This window comes from Patagioenas fasciata, chromosome 29 (genome assembly GCF_037038585.1).
Source record: "Patagioenas fasciata isolate bPatFas1 chromosome 29, bPatFas1.hap1, whole genome shotgun sequence".
Lineage (NCBI taxonomy): Eukaryota > Metazoa > Chordata > Aves > Columbiformes > Columbidae > Patagioenas > Patagioenas fasciata.
In genome coordinates, this window is record NC_092548.1 from 1,598,259 (window position 1) to 1,609,396 (window position 11,138).

The window sequence follows — 11,138 nt, forward strand, 5'->3', positions numbered from 1 at the left end:
GCACTGCTGGGTTCTGGTTTCCTTACCATGAGTTCACCTAAAGCTCTGAACTAAGGGCTCGTGTGGCTCAGCCCTAAAGTGTTGGCTCGTTAGTGGGCACCCAATTATGTTTTGTTAACCCTTAAAATGTTCGTGCCCTCTATCAGACCCAGGAGTTCGGGCGGGGATTCAGTTCAGGAGGGACCCGGGAGTAACCCTAAGGACCCAGTAGTTGGGGGGTGTCAAGGGTTAAGATCGTGAAACTGTGGGGACCCCTAATGTCCCCAGGGGCCATTGTGACATCCTGGGGACCCTGCATTGTCCCCAGGGTGTTGTGACACCATGGGGACCCACTTTGTCCCCAGGGCCCATTGTGACGTCTCAGGATCCCCCATTGTCCCCAGGGCCCATTGTGACATTCTGGGGACCCCCTTTGTCCCCAGGGCCCATTGTGACATCCCAGAACCCCAATTTGTCCCCAGGGCCCATTGTGACATCCTGGGGACCCCCTTGTCCCCAGGGCCCATCGTGGCACCGAGGGGACCCCCCCCCCACCTAGTCCCCAGGGCCCATTGTGGCACCATGGACACCCCCTTTCTCCCCAGGGCTCATTGTGACGTCCCAGGACCCCTCGTTGTCCCCAGTGCCCATTGTGAAATCCGGGGAACCCCCTGGTCTCCAGGGCCCATAGTGGTACCGTGGGGACTCGTCCTGTCACTTGGGTCCATTGTGACACCATGGGGACCCCGCCTTTGTCCCCAGTACCCATTGTGACATCCTGGGGACCCCTTTGTCCCCGGGGCCCATTGTGACATCCTGGGGACCCCCCTTTGTCCCCAAGGCCCATTGTGACACCGTGGGGACCCCACTTCTTTCCAGGACCCATTGTGGCATTCTGGGGACTTCCTTTGTCCCCAGGGCCCATTGTGACATCCTGGAGACCCCCTTTATCCCCAGAGCTCGTTGTCGCACCATGGGGACCCCCTTTGTCACTGGGGCCCATTGTGACATCCCAGGACCCCCCATTGTCCCCAGGGCCCATTGTGACACCGTGGGGACCCCGCCTTTTCCCCAGGGCCCATTGTGACATCTCAGGACCCCCTTTGTCCCCAGGGCCCACTGTGGCACCATGGGGACCCCCCTTGTCCCCAGGGCCCATTGTGACAATTAAGGGACCCCCTTTGTCCCCAGGGCCCATTTTGACATCCCAGGACCCCACTTTGTCCCCAGTGCTCATTGTGAAATTCTGGGGACCCCCTTGTCCTCAGGGCTCATTGTGACAGCCGAGGACCTTACTTTGTCCCCAGGGCCCATTGTGACATCCCAGGACCCCCCACTGTCTCCAGTGCCCATTGTGACATCATGGGGACCACCCTTTTTCCCCAGGGCTCATTGTGACGTCCCAGGACCCCTCGTTGTCCCCAGGCCCCATCGTGACATCCTGGGGACCCCCCTTGTCTCCAGGGCCCATAGTGGCACTGTGGGGACTCATCACTTGGGCCCATTGTGACATCCTGGAGACCCCCCTGTATCCCCAGGGCCCATTGTGACACCGTGGAGACCCCATTTGTCACTGGGGCCCATTGTGACATCCCAGGACACCCCATTGTCCCCAGGGCCCACTGAGACATCCCGGCGACCACCCTTTGTCCCCAGGGCCCATTATGCACATTCAGGGGACACCCCTTTGTCCCCAAGGCCCATTGTGACATCCTGGGGAGACCCCATTGTCCCCAAGGCCCATTGTGGCACCATGGGGACCCCCTTTGTCCCCAGTGCCCATTGTGACATCTTAGGACCCCACTTTGTCCCCAGGGCCCATTGTGACATCCTGGGGACCACCTGTGTCCCCAGGGCCCATTGTGACATCCCAGGAGCCACCGTTGTCCCCAGGGCCCATTGTGACATCCTGGGGACCCCCTTGTCCCCAGTGTCCATTGTGGCATCCTGGGACCCCCGTTGTCCCCAGGGCCCATTGTGGCACCATGTGGACCCCCTTTTTCCCGAGGGCCCATTATAACGTCCCAGGACCCCCCATTGTCCCCTGGGCCCATTGTGACACTGTGGGGATCTCCTTTGTCCCCAGGGACCATTGTGACACTGTGGGGACCCCCTTTGTCCCCAGGGCCCATTGTGACATCCTGGGGAATCCCTTTGTCTCCAGGGCCCATTGTGACGTCCCAGGACCCTGCTTTGTCCCCGGGGCCCATTGTGACATCCTGGGGAACCGCTTTGTCCCCAGGACCCATTGTGACGTCCCAGGACCCCCCCTTGTCCCCAGGGCTCATTGTGATGTCCCAGGATCCCCATTGTCCCCAGAGCCCATTGTGATGTCCTGGGAACCCCCTTTGACCCCAGGGTCCATTGTGACACCATGGGGACCCCCTCTTGTCCCCAGGGCCCATCGTGGCACCGTGGGGACCCCCTTGTCACTGGGGACCCATTGTGACACTATGGGGACCCCCCTTTGTGCCCAGGGCCCATTGTAACATCCTGGGGACCCCCTTGCCTCCAGGGCCCCTTGTGACATCAAAGGATCACCCTTTGTCCCCAGGACCCATTGTGACATCCCAGGACCCCACTTACTCCCCAGGGCCCATTGTGGCACCATGAGGACCCCCTTTGTCACTGGTGCCCATTGTGACATCCCAGGACCCCCCATTGTCTGCAGAGCCCATTGTGACACTATAGGGACCCCCCTTGTCACTGAGGACCCATTGTGACACCATGGGCACCTCCCCTTGTCGTCAGAGCCCATCGTGACATCCCAAAACCCCCAATTGTCTCCAGGGCCCATTGTGACATCCTGGGGACCTCCCTTTCTCCCCAGGGCCCATTGTGACGTTCCAGGAACCCCCATTGTCCTCAGGGCCCATTGTGACATTCAGGGGACCCCCTTTGTCTTCAGGGCCCATTGTGACACCATGGAGACCCCATTTGTCACTCGGGCCCATTGTGATATCCTAAGACCCCCCATTGTCCCCAAGGCCCATTGCGACATCCTGGGGACCCCCCTTTGTCCTCAGGGCCCATTGTGACATTCAGGGCACCCCTCTTTGTCCCCAGGGCCCATTCTGATACCATGGGGACCACTTTGTCCCCAGGGCCCACTGTGACATCCTGGGGACGCCCTTTGTCCCCAGGGCCCATTTTGACACCATGTGCACCCCCCTTTGTGCCCAGGGCCGATTGTGACATCCTGGGGACCCTCTTTGTCCCCAGGGCCCATTGTGACATCCTGGGGACACCCCATTGTCTCCAGGGCCCATTGTGAACATCCTGGGGACCCCCTTGTCCCCAGGGCCCATCGTGGCACCGTGGGGACCCCCCGTTGTCCCCAGGGCCTATAGTGACACCGTGGGTACCCCCTTTGTCCCCAGTGCCCATTGTGACATCCTGGGGACCCCCCTTGTCCCCAGGGCTTATTGTGACATCCTGGGGACCGCCTTTGTCCCCAGGGCCCATTGTGACATCCCAGGACCCCAAGTTGTCCCCAGGGACCATTGTGACACCGTGGGGACCCCCTTTGTCCTCAGGGCCCATTGTGAACATCCTGGGGACCCCCTTGTCCACACGACCCATCGTGGCACCGTGGGGACCCCCCGTTGTCCCCAGGGCCTATAGTGACACCGTGGGTACCCCCTTTATCCCATGAGCCCATTGTGACATCCTGGGGACCCCCTTGTCCCCAGGGCCCATTGTGACACCATGGGGATCGCCTTTGTCCCCGTGGCCCATTGTGACATCCCAGGACCCCGCGTTGTCCCCAGGGCCCATTCTGACATCCTGGGGACCCCCCTTGTCCCCAGGGCTTATTGTGACATCCTGGGGACCCCTTTGTCCCAGGGGCACATTGTGGCACCATGGGGACCCCCTTTATCCCCAGGGCTACTTGTGACATCCTGGGGACCCCCTTTGTCCCAGGGGCACATTGTGGCACCATGGGGACCCCCTTTGTCACCGGGGCCCATTGTGACATCCCAGGACCCCAAGTTGTCCCCAGGGCCCATTGTGACACCATGGGTACCCCCTTTGTCCCATGGGCCCATTATGACATCCTGGGGACCCCCTTGTCGCCAGGGCCCATCATGGCACCGTGGGGACCCCCCTTTGTCCCCAGTGCCCATTGTGACATCCTGGGGACCCCCCTTGTCCCCATGGCTTATTGTGACACTCTGGGACCGCCTTTGTCCCCAGGGCCCATTGTGACATCCCAGGACCCCCCATTGTCCCCAGGGACCATTGTGACATCCTGGGGACCCCCTTTGTCCCAAGACCCCATTGTGACATCCTGGGGACCCCGCCTTGTCCCCAAAGCCCATTGTGACATCCTGGGGACCCTCTTTGTCCCCAGGGCCCATTGTGGCACCATGGGGACACCCTTTGTCACTGGGGCCAGTTGTGACATCCCAGGACCCCACTTTGTCCCCAAGGCTTATTGTGATACCATGGGGACCCCCCTTGTCCCCAGGGCCCATTGTGACATTCAGGGGGACTCCTCTTTGTCCCCAGGACCTATTGTGTCATCCTGGGGATCTCCCCTTGTCTCTAGGGCCCATTGTGAGACTGTGGAAGACCCCCTTTGTCCCCAAGTCCCATTGTGACGTCCCAGGACGCCTCGTTGTCCCCAGGACCCATTGTGACTCCATGGGAACCCCCCCTTGTCCCCAGGGCCCATTGTGACATCCTGGGACCCCCCTTTGTCCCCAGTGCTCATTGTGAAATCCTGGGGACCCACTTTGTCCCCAGGGCCCATTGTGGCACCATGGGGAGCGCCTTTGTCACTGGGGACCATTGTGACATTCCAGGATTTTACTTTGTCCCCGGGGCCCATTGTGACATCCTGGGGATCCCCCTTTGTCGCCAGGGCCCACTGTGACACCGTGGGCACCCTCTTTGTCCCATGGGCCCATTGTGACCTTCAAGGGACCCCCCTTTGTCCCCAGGGCCCATTGTGACATCCTGGGTACCCGCTTTGTCCCCAAGACCCATTGTGACATCCTAGTACCCCCCGCAGTCCCCAGGGCCCATTGTGACATCCTGGGGATCCCTTTGGCCCCAGGGCCCATTGTGACAGGGCGGGGATCCCCCTTGTCCCCAGGGCCCATTGTGAAACCGTGGGGACCCTCTTGTCCCCAGGGCACATTGTGGCACCGTGGAGACCCCCCCTTTGTCTCCAGTGCCCATTGTGACATCCTGGGGACCCCCTTTGTCCCCAGTGCTCATTGTGACATCCTGGGGAGTACCCTTTATCCCCAGGGCCCATTGTTACATCCTGGGGACCCCCTTTGTCCCTAGGGTTCATTGTGACATCCCAGGACCCCCATTGTCCCCAGGGCCCATTGTGAACAACCTGGGGACCCCCCTTTTTCCCCGGGCCCATTGTGGCGTCCCAGGATGCTTCGTTGTCCCCTGGGCCCATTGTGACATCCCGGGGACCCCTTTTGTCCCCAGGGTCCATTGTGACATCCTGGGGCCTCCCTTTGTCCCCAGGGCCCATTGTGACATCGCAGGAGCCCCCATTGTCCCAAGGGCACATTGTTACATCCTGGGGACCCGCTTGTCCCCAGGGCCCATCGTGGCACCGTGGGGACCCCCCCTTTGTCTCCAGTGCCCATTGTGACATCCTTGGGACCCCCCTTGTCCCCAGGACCCGTTGTGACATCTTGGGGACCCCTATGTCACCAGAGCCCATTGTGATATCCTGGGGAGCCCCCTTTGTCCCCAGGGCCCATTGTGCACATCCTGTGGACCCCTCTTTGTCCCCAGGGCCCATTGTGATATCCTGGGGAGCCCTCTTTTTCCCCAGGGCCTATTGTGACATCCTGGGGACCCCCTTTGTCCCCCGGGCCCATTGTGACATCCTGAAGACCCCCTTTGTCCCCAGGGCCTATTGTGACATCCCAGGACCCCCCCTTTTCTCCAGGGCCCATTGTGACATCCCAGGACCCCCTATTGTCCCCAGAGCCCATTGTGACATCCCAGGACCCCCCATTGTCCCCAGGCCCCATTATACACATCCTGGGGTCCCCCTTTATCCCCAGGGCCATTGTGACACCATGGGGACCCCCTTTGTCCCCAGGGCCCATTGTGACGTCCCAGGATGCCCCATTGTCCCCTGGGCCCATTGTGAAATCATGGGGACCCCCTTTGTCCCCAGGGCCTATTGTGACATCCCAGGACCCCCCATTGTCCCCAGGGCCCATTGTGACACCGTGGAGACCCTCCTTGTCCTCAGGGCCCATTATGACATTCAGGGGACTCCTCTTTGTCCCCAGGGACTATTGTGACATCCGGGGGACCCCCCTTTACTCCAGGGCCCATTGTGACACCGTGGAGACCCCATTTGTCACTGGGGCCCATTGTGACATCCCAGGACACCCCATTGTCCCCAGGGCCCACTGAGACATCCCGGCGACCACCCTTTGTCCCCAGGGCCCATTATGCACATTCAGGGGACACCCCTTTGTCCCCAAGGCCCATTGTGACATCCTGGGGAGACCCCATTGTCCCCAAGGCCCATTGTGGCACCATGGGGACCCCCTTTGTCCCCAGTGCCCATTGTGACATCTTAGGACCCCACTTTGTCCCCAGGGCCCATTGTGACATCCTGGGGACCACCTGTGTCCCCAGTGTCCATTGTGGCATCCTGGGACCCCCGTTGTCCCCAGGGCCCATTGTGGCACCATGTGGACCCCCTTTTTCCCGAGGGCCCATTATAACGTCCCAGGACCCCCCATTGTCCCCTGGGCCCATTGTGACATCCTGGGGTCCCCCTTTTGTCCCCTGGGCCCATTGTGACACTGTGGGGATCTCCTTTGTCCCCAGGGACCATTGTGACACTGTGGGGACCCCCTTTGTCCCCAGAGCCAATTGTGACATCCTGGGGAATCCCTTTGTCTCCAGGGCCCATTGTGACGTCCCAGGACCCTGCTTTGTCCCCGGGGCCCATTGTGACATCCTGGGGAACCGCTTTGTCCCCAGGACCCATTGTGACGTCCCAGGACCCCCCCTTGTCCCCAGGGCTCATTGTGATGTCCCAGGATCCCCATTGTCCCCAGAGCCCATTGTGATGTCCTGGGAACCCCCTTTGACCCCAGGGTCCATTGTGACACCATGGGGACCCCCTCTTGTCCCCAGGGCCCATCGTGGCACCGTGGGGACCCCCTTGTCACTGGGGACCCATTGTGACACTATGGGGACCCCCCTTTGTGCCCAGGGCCCATTGTAACATCCTGGGGACCCCCTTGCCTCCAGGGCCCCTTGTGACATCAAAGGATCACCCTTTGTCCCCAGGACCCATTGTGACATCCCAGGACCCCACTTACTCCCCAGGGCCCATTGTGGCACCATGAGGACCCCCTTTGTCACTGGTGCCCATTGTGACATCCCAGGACCCCCCATTGTCTGCAGAGCCCATTGTGACACTATAGGGACCCCCCTTGTCACTGAGGACCCATTGTGACACCATGGGCACCTCCCCTTGTCGTCAGAGCCCATCGTGACATCCCAAAACCCCCAATTGTCTCCAGGGCCCATTGTGACATCCTGGGGACCTCCCTTTCTCCCCAGGGCCCATTGTGACGTTCCAGGAACCCCCATTGTCCTCAGGGCCCATTGTGACATTCAGGGGACCCCCTTTGTCTTCAGGGCCCATTGTGACACCATGGAGACCCCATTTGTCACTCGGGCCCATTGTGACATCCTAGGACCCCCCATTGTCCCCAAGGCCCATTGCGACATCCTGGGGACCCCCCTTTGTCCTCAGGGCCCATTGTGACATTCAGGGCACCCCTCTTTGTCCCCAGGGCCCATTCTGATACCATGGGGACCACTTTGTCCCCAGGGCCCACTGTGACATCCTGGGGACGCCCTTTGTCCCCAGGGCCCATTTTGACACCATGTGCACCCCCCTTTGTGCCCAGGGCCGATTGTGACATCCTGGGGACCCTCTTTGTCCCCAGGGCCCATTGTGACATCCTGGGGACACCCCATTGTCTCCAGGGCCCATTGTGAACATCCTGGGGACCCCCTTGTCCCCAGGGCCCATCGTGGCACCGTGGGGACCCCCCGTTGTCCCCAGGGCCTATAGTGACACCGTGGGTACCCCCTTTGTCCCCAGTGCCCATTGTGACATCCTGGGGACCCCCCTTGTCCCCAGGGCTTATTGTGACATCCTGGGGACCGCCTTTGTCCCCAGGGCCCATTGTGACATCCCAGGACCCCAAGTTGTCCCCAGGGACCATTGTGACGTCCTGGGGAACCGCTTTGTCCCCAGGACCCATTTTGAGGTCCCAGGACCCCCCCTTGTCCCCATGGCTCATTGTGATGTCCCAGGATCCCCATTGTCCCCAGAGCCCATTGTGATGTCCTGGGAACCCCCTTTGACCCCAGGGTCCATTGTGACACCGTGGGGACCCCCTCTTGTCCCCAGGGACCATCGTGGCACCGTGGGGACCCCCTTGTCACTGGGGACCCATTGTGACACTATGGGGACCCCCCTTTGTGCCCAGGGCCCATTGTAACATCCTGGGGACCCCCTTGCCTCCAGGGCCCCTTGTGACATCAAAGGATCACCCTTTGTCCCCAGGACCCATTGTGACATCCCAGGACCCCACTTACTCCCCAGGGCCCATTGTGGCACCATGAGGACCCCCTTTGTCACTGGTGCCCGTTGTGACATCCCAGGACCCTCCATTGTCTGCAGAGCCCATTGTTACACTATAGGGACCCCCCTTGTCACTGAGGACCCATTGTGACACCATGGGCACCTCCCCTTGTCGTCAGAGCCCATCGTGACATCCCAAAACCCCCTATTGTCTCCAGGGCCCATTGTGACATCCTGGGGACCTCCCTTTCTCCCCAGGGCCCATTGTGACGTTCCAGGAACCCCCATTGTCCTCAGGGCCCATTGTGACATTCAGGGGACCCCCTTTGTCTTCAGGGCCCATTGTGACACCATGGAGACCCCATTTGTCACTCGGGCCCATTGTGACTCCTAGGACCCCCCTTTGTCCCCAGGGACCATTGTGACATCCTGGGGACCCCCTTTGTCCTCAGGGCTTATTGTGACATCCTGGGGACCGTCTTTGTCCCCAGGGCCCATTGTGACATCCCAGGACCCCAAGTTGTCCCCAGGGACCATTGTGACACCGTGGGGACCCCCTTTATCCCATGAGCCCATTGTGACATCCTGGGGACCCCCTTGTCCCCAGGGCCCATTGTGACACCATGGGTACCCCCTTTGTCCCATGGGCCCATTGTGACATCCTGGGGACCCCCTTGTCGCCAGGGCCCATCATGGCACCGTGGGGCCCCCCCTTACTCCCCAGTGCCCATTGTGACATCCTGGGGACCCCCCTTGTCCTCATGGCTTATTGTGACACCCTGGGACCCCCTTTGTCCCCAGGGCCCATTGTGACATCCCAGGACCCCCCATTGTCCCCAGGGACCATTGTGACATCCTGGGGACCCCCTTTGTCCCAAGACCCCATTGTGACATCCTGGGGATCCCGCCTTGTCCCCAAAGCCCATTGTGACATCCTGGGGACCCTCTTTGTCCCCAGGGCCCATTGTGGCACCATGGGGACACCCTTTGTCACTGGGGCCAGTTGTGACATCCCAGGACCCCACTTTGTCCCCAGGGCTTATTGTGATACCATGGGGACCCCCCTTGTCCCCAGGGCCCATTGTGACATTCAGGGGGACTCCTCTTTGTCCCCAGGGCCTATTGTCTCATCCTGGGGATCTCCCCTTGTCTCTAGGGCCCATTGTGAGACTGTGGAAGACCCCCTTTGTCCCCAAGTCCCATTGTGACGTCCCAGGACGCCTCGTTGTCCCCAGGACCCATTGTGACTCCATGGGAACCCCCCCTTGTCCCCAGGGCCCATTGTGACATCCTGGGACCCCCCTTTGTCCCCAGTGCTCATTGTGAAATCCTGGGGACCCACTTTGTCCCCAGGGCCCATTGTGGCACCATGGGGAGCGCCTTTGTCACTGGGGACCATTGTGACATTCCAGGATTTTACTTTGTCCCCGGGGCCCATTGTGACATCCTGGGGATCCCCCTTTGTCGCCAGGGCCCACTGTGACACCGTGGGCACCCTCTTTGTCCCATGGGCCCATTGTGACCTTCAAGGGACCCCCCTTTGTCCCCAGGGCCCATTGTGACGTCCCAGGATGCCCCATTGTCCCCTGGGCCCATTGTGAAATCATGGGGACCCCCTTTGTCCCCAGGGCCCATTGTGACGTCCCAGGACCCCCCATTGTCCCCAGGGCCCATTGTGACACCGTGGAGACCCTCCTTGTCCTCAGGGCCCATTATGACATTCAGGGGACTCCTCTTTGTCCCCAGGGCCTATTGTGACATCCTGGGGACCCCCCTTTACTCCAGGGCCCATTGTGACGTCCCAGGACCCCCTATTGTTCCCAGGGCCCATTGTGACATTCTGGGGACCCCAAATGTCCCCAGGGCCCATTGTGACATTCTGGGGACCCCTCTTTGTCCCCAGGGCCCATTGTGGCACCATGGGGACCCCCTTTGTCCTCAGGGCCCATTGTGACATCCTGGGGACCCCCTTGTCCCCAGGGCTCATCGTGGCACCGAGGGCACCCCGTCCCCTAGTCCCCAGGGCCCATTGTGGCACCATGGACACCCGCTTTGTCCCCAGGGCCCATTGTGACATCCCAGGACCCCACCTTGTCCCCAGGGTCCCTTCTGACAGGGTGGGGACCCCCCTTTCTCCCCAGGGCTCATTGTGACGTCCCAGGACCCCTCGTTGTCCCCAGTGCCCATTGTGACTCCATGGGAACCCCCTCTTGTCCCCAGGGCCCATTGTGACGTCATGGGACCCCCCTTTGTCCCCAGTGCTCATTGTGAAATCCTGGGGACCCACTTTGTCCCCAGGGCCCATTGTGGCACCATGGGGAGCGCCTTTGTCACTGGGGACCATTGTGACATTCCAGGATTTTACTTTGTCCCCAGGGCCCATTGTGACATCCTGGGGATCCCCCTTTGTCGCCAGGGCCCACTGTGACACCGTGGGCACCGTCTTTGTCCCATGGGCCCATTGTGACCTTCAAGGGACCCCCCATTGTCCCCAGGGCCCATTGTGACATCCTGGGTACCCCCTTTGTCCCCAAGACCCATTGTGACATCC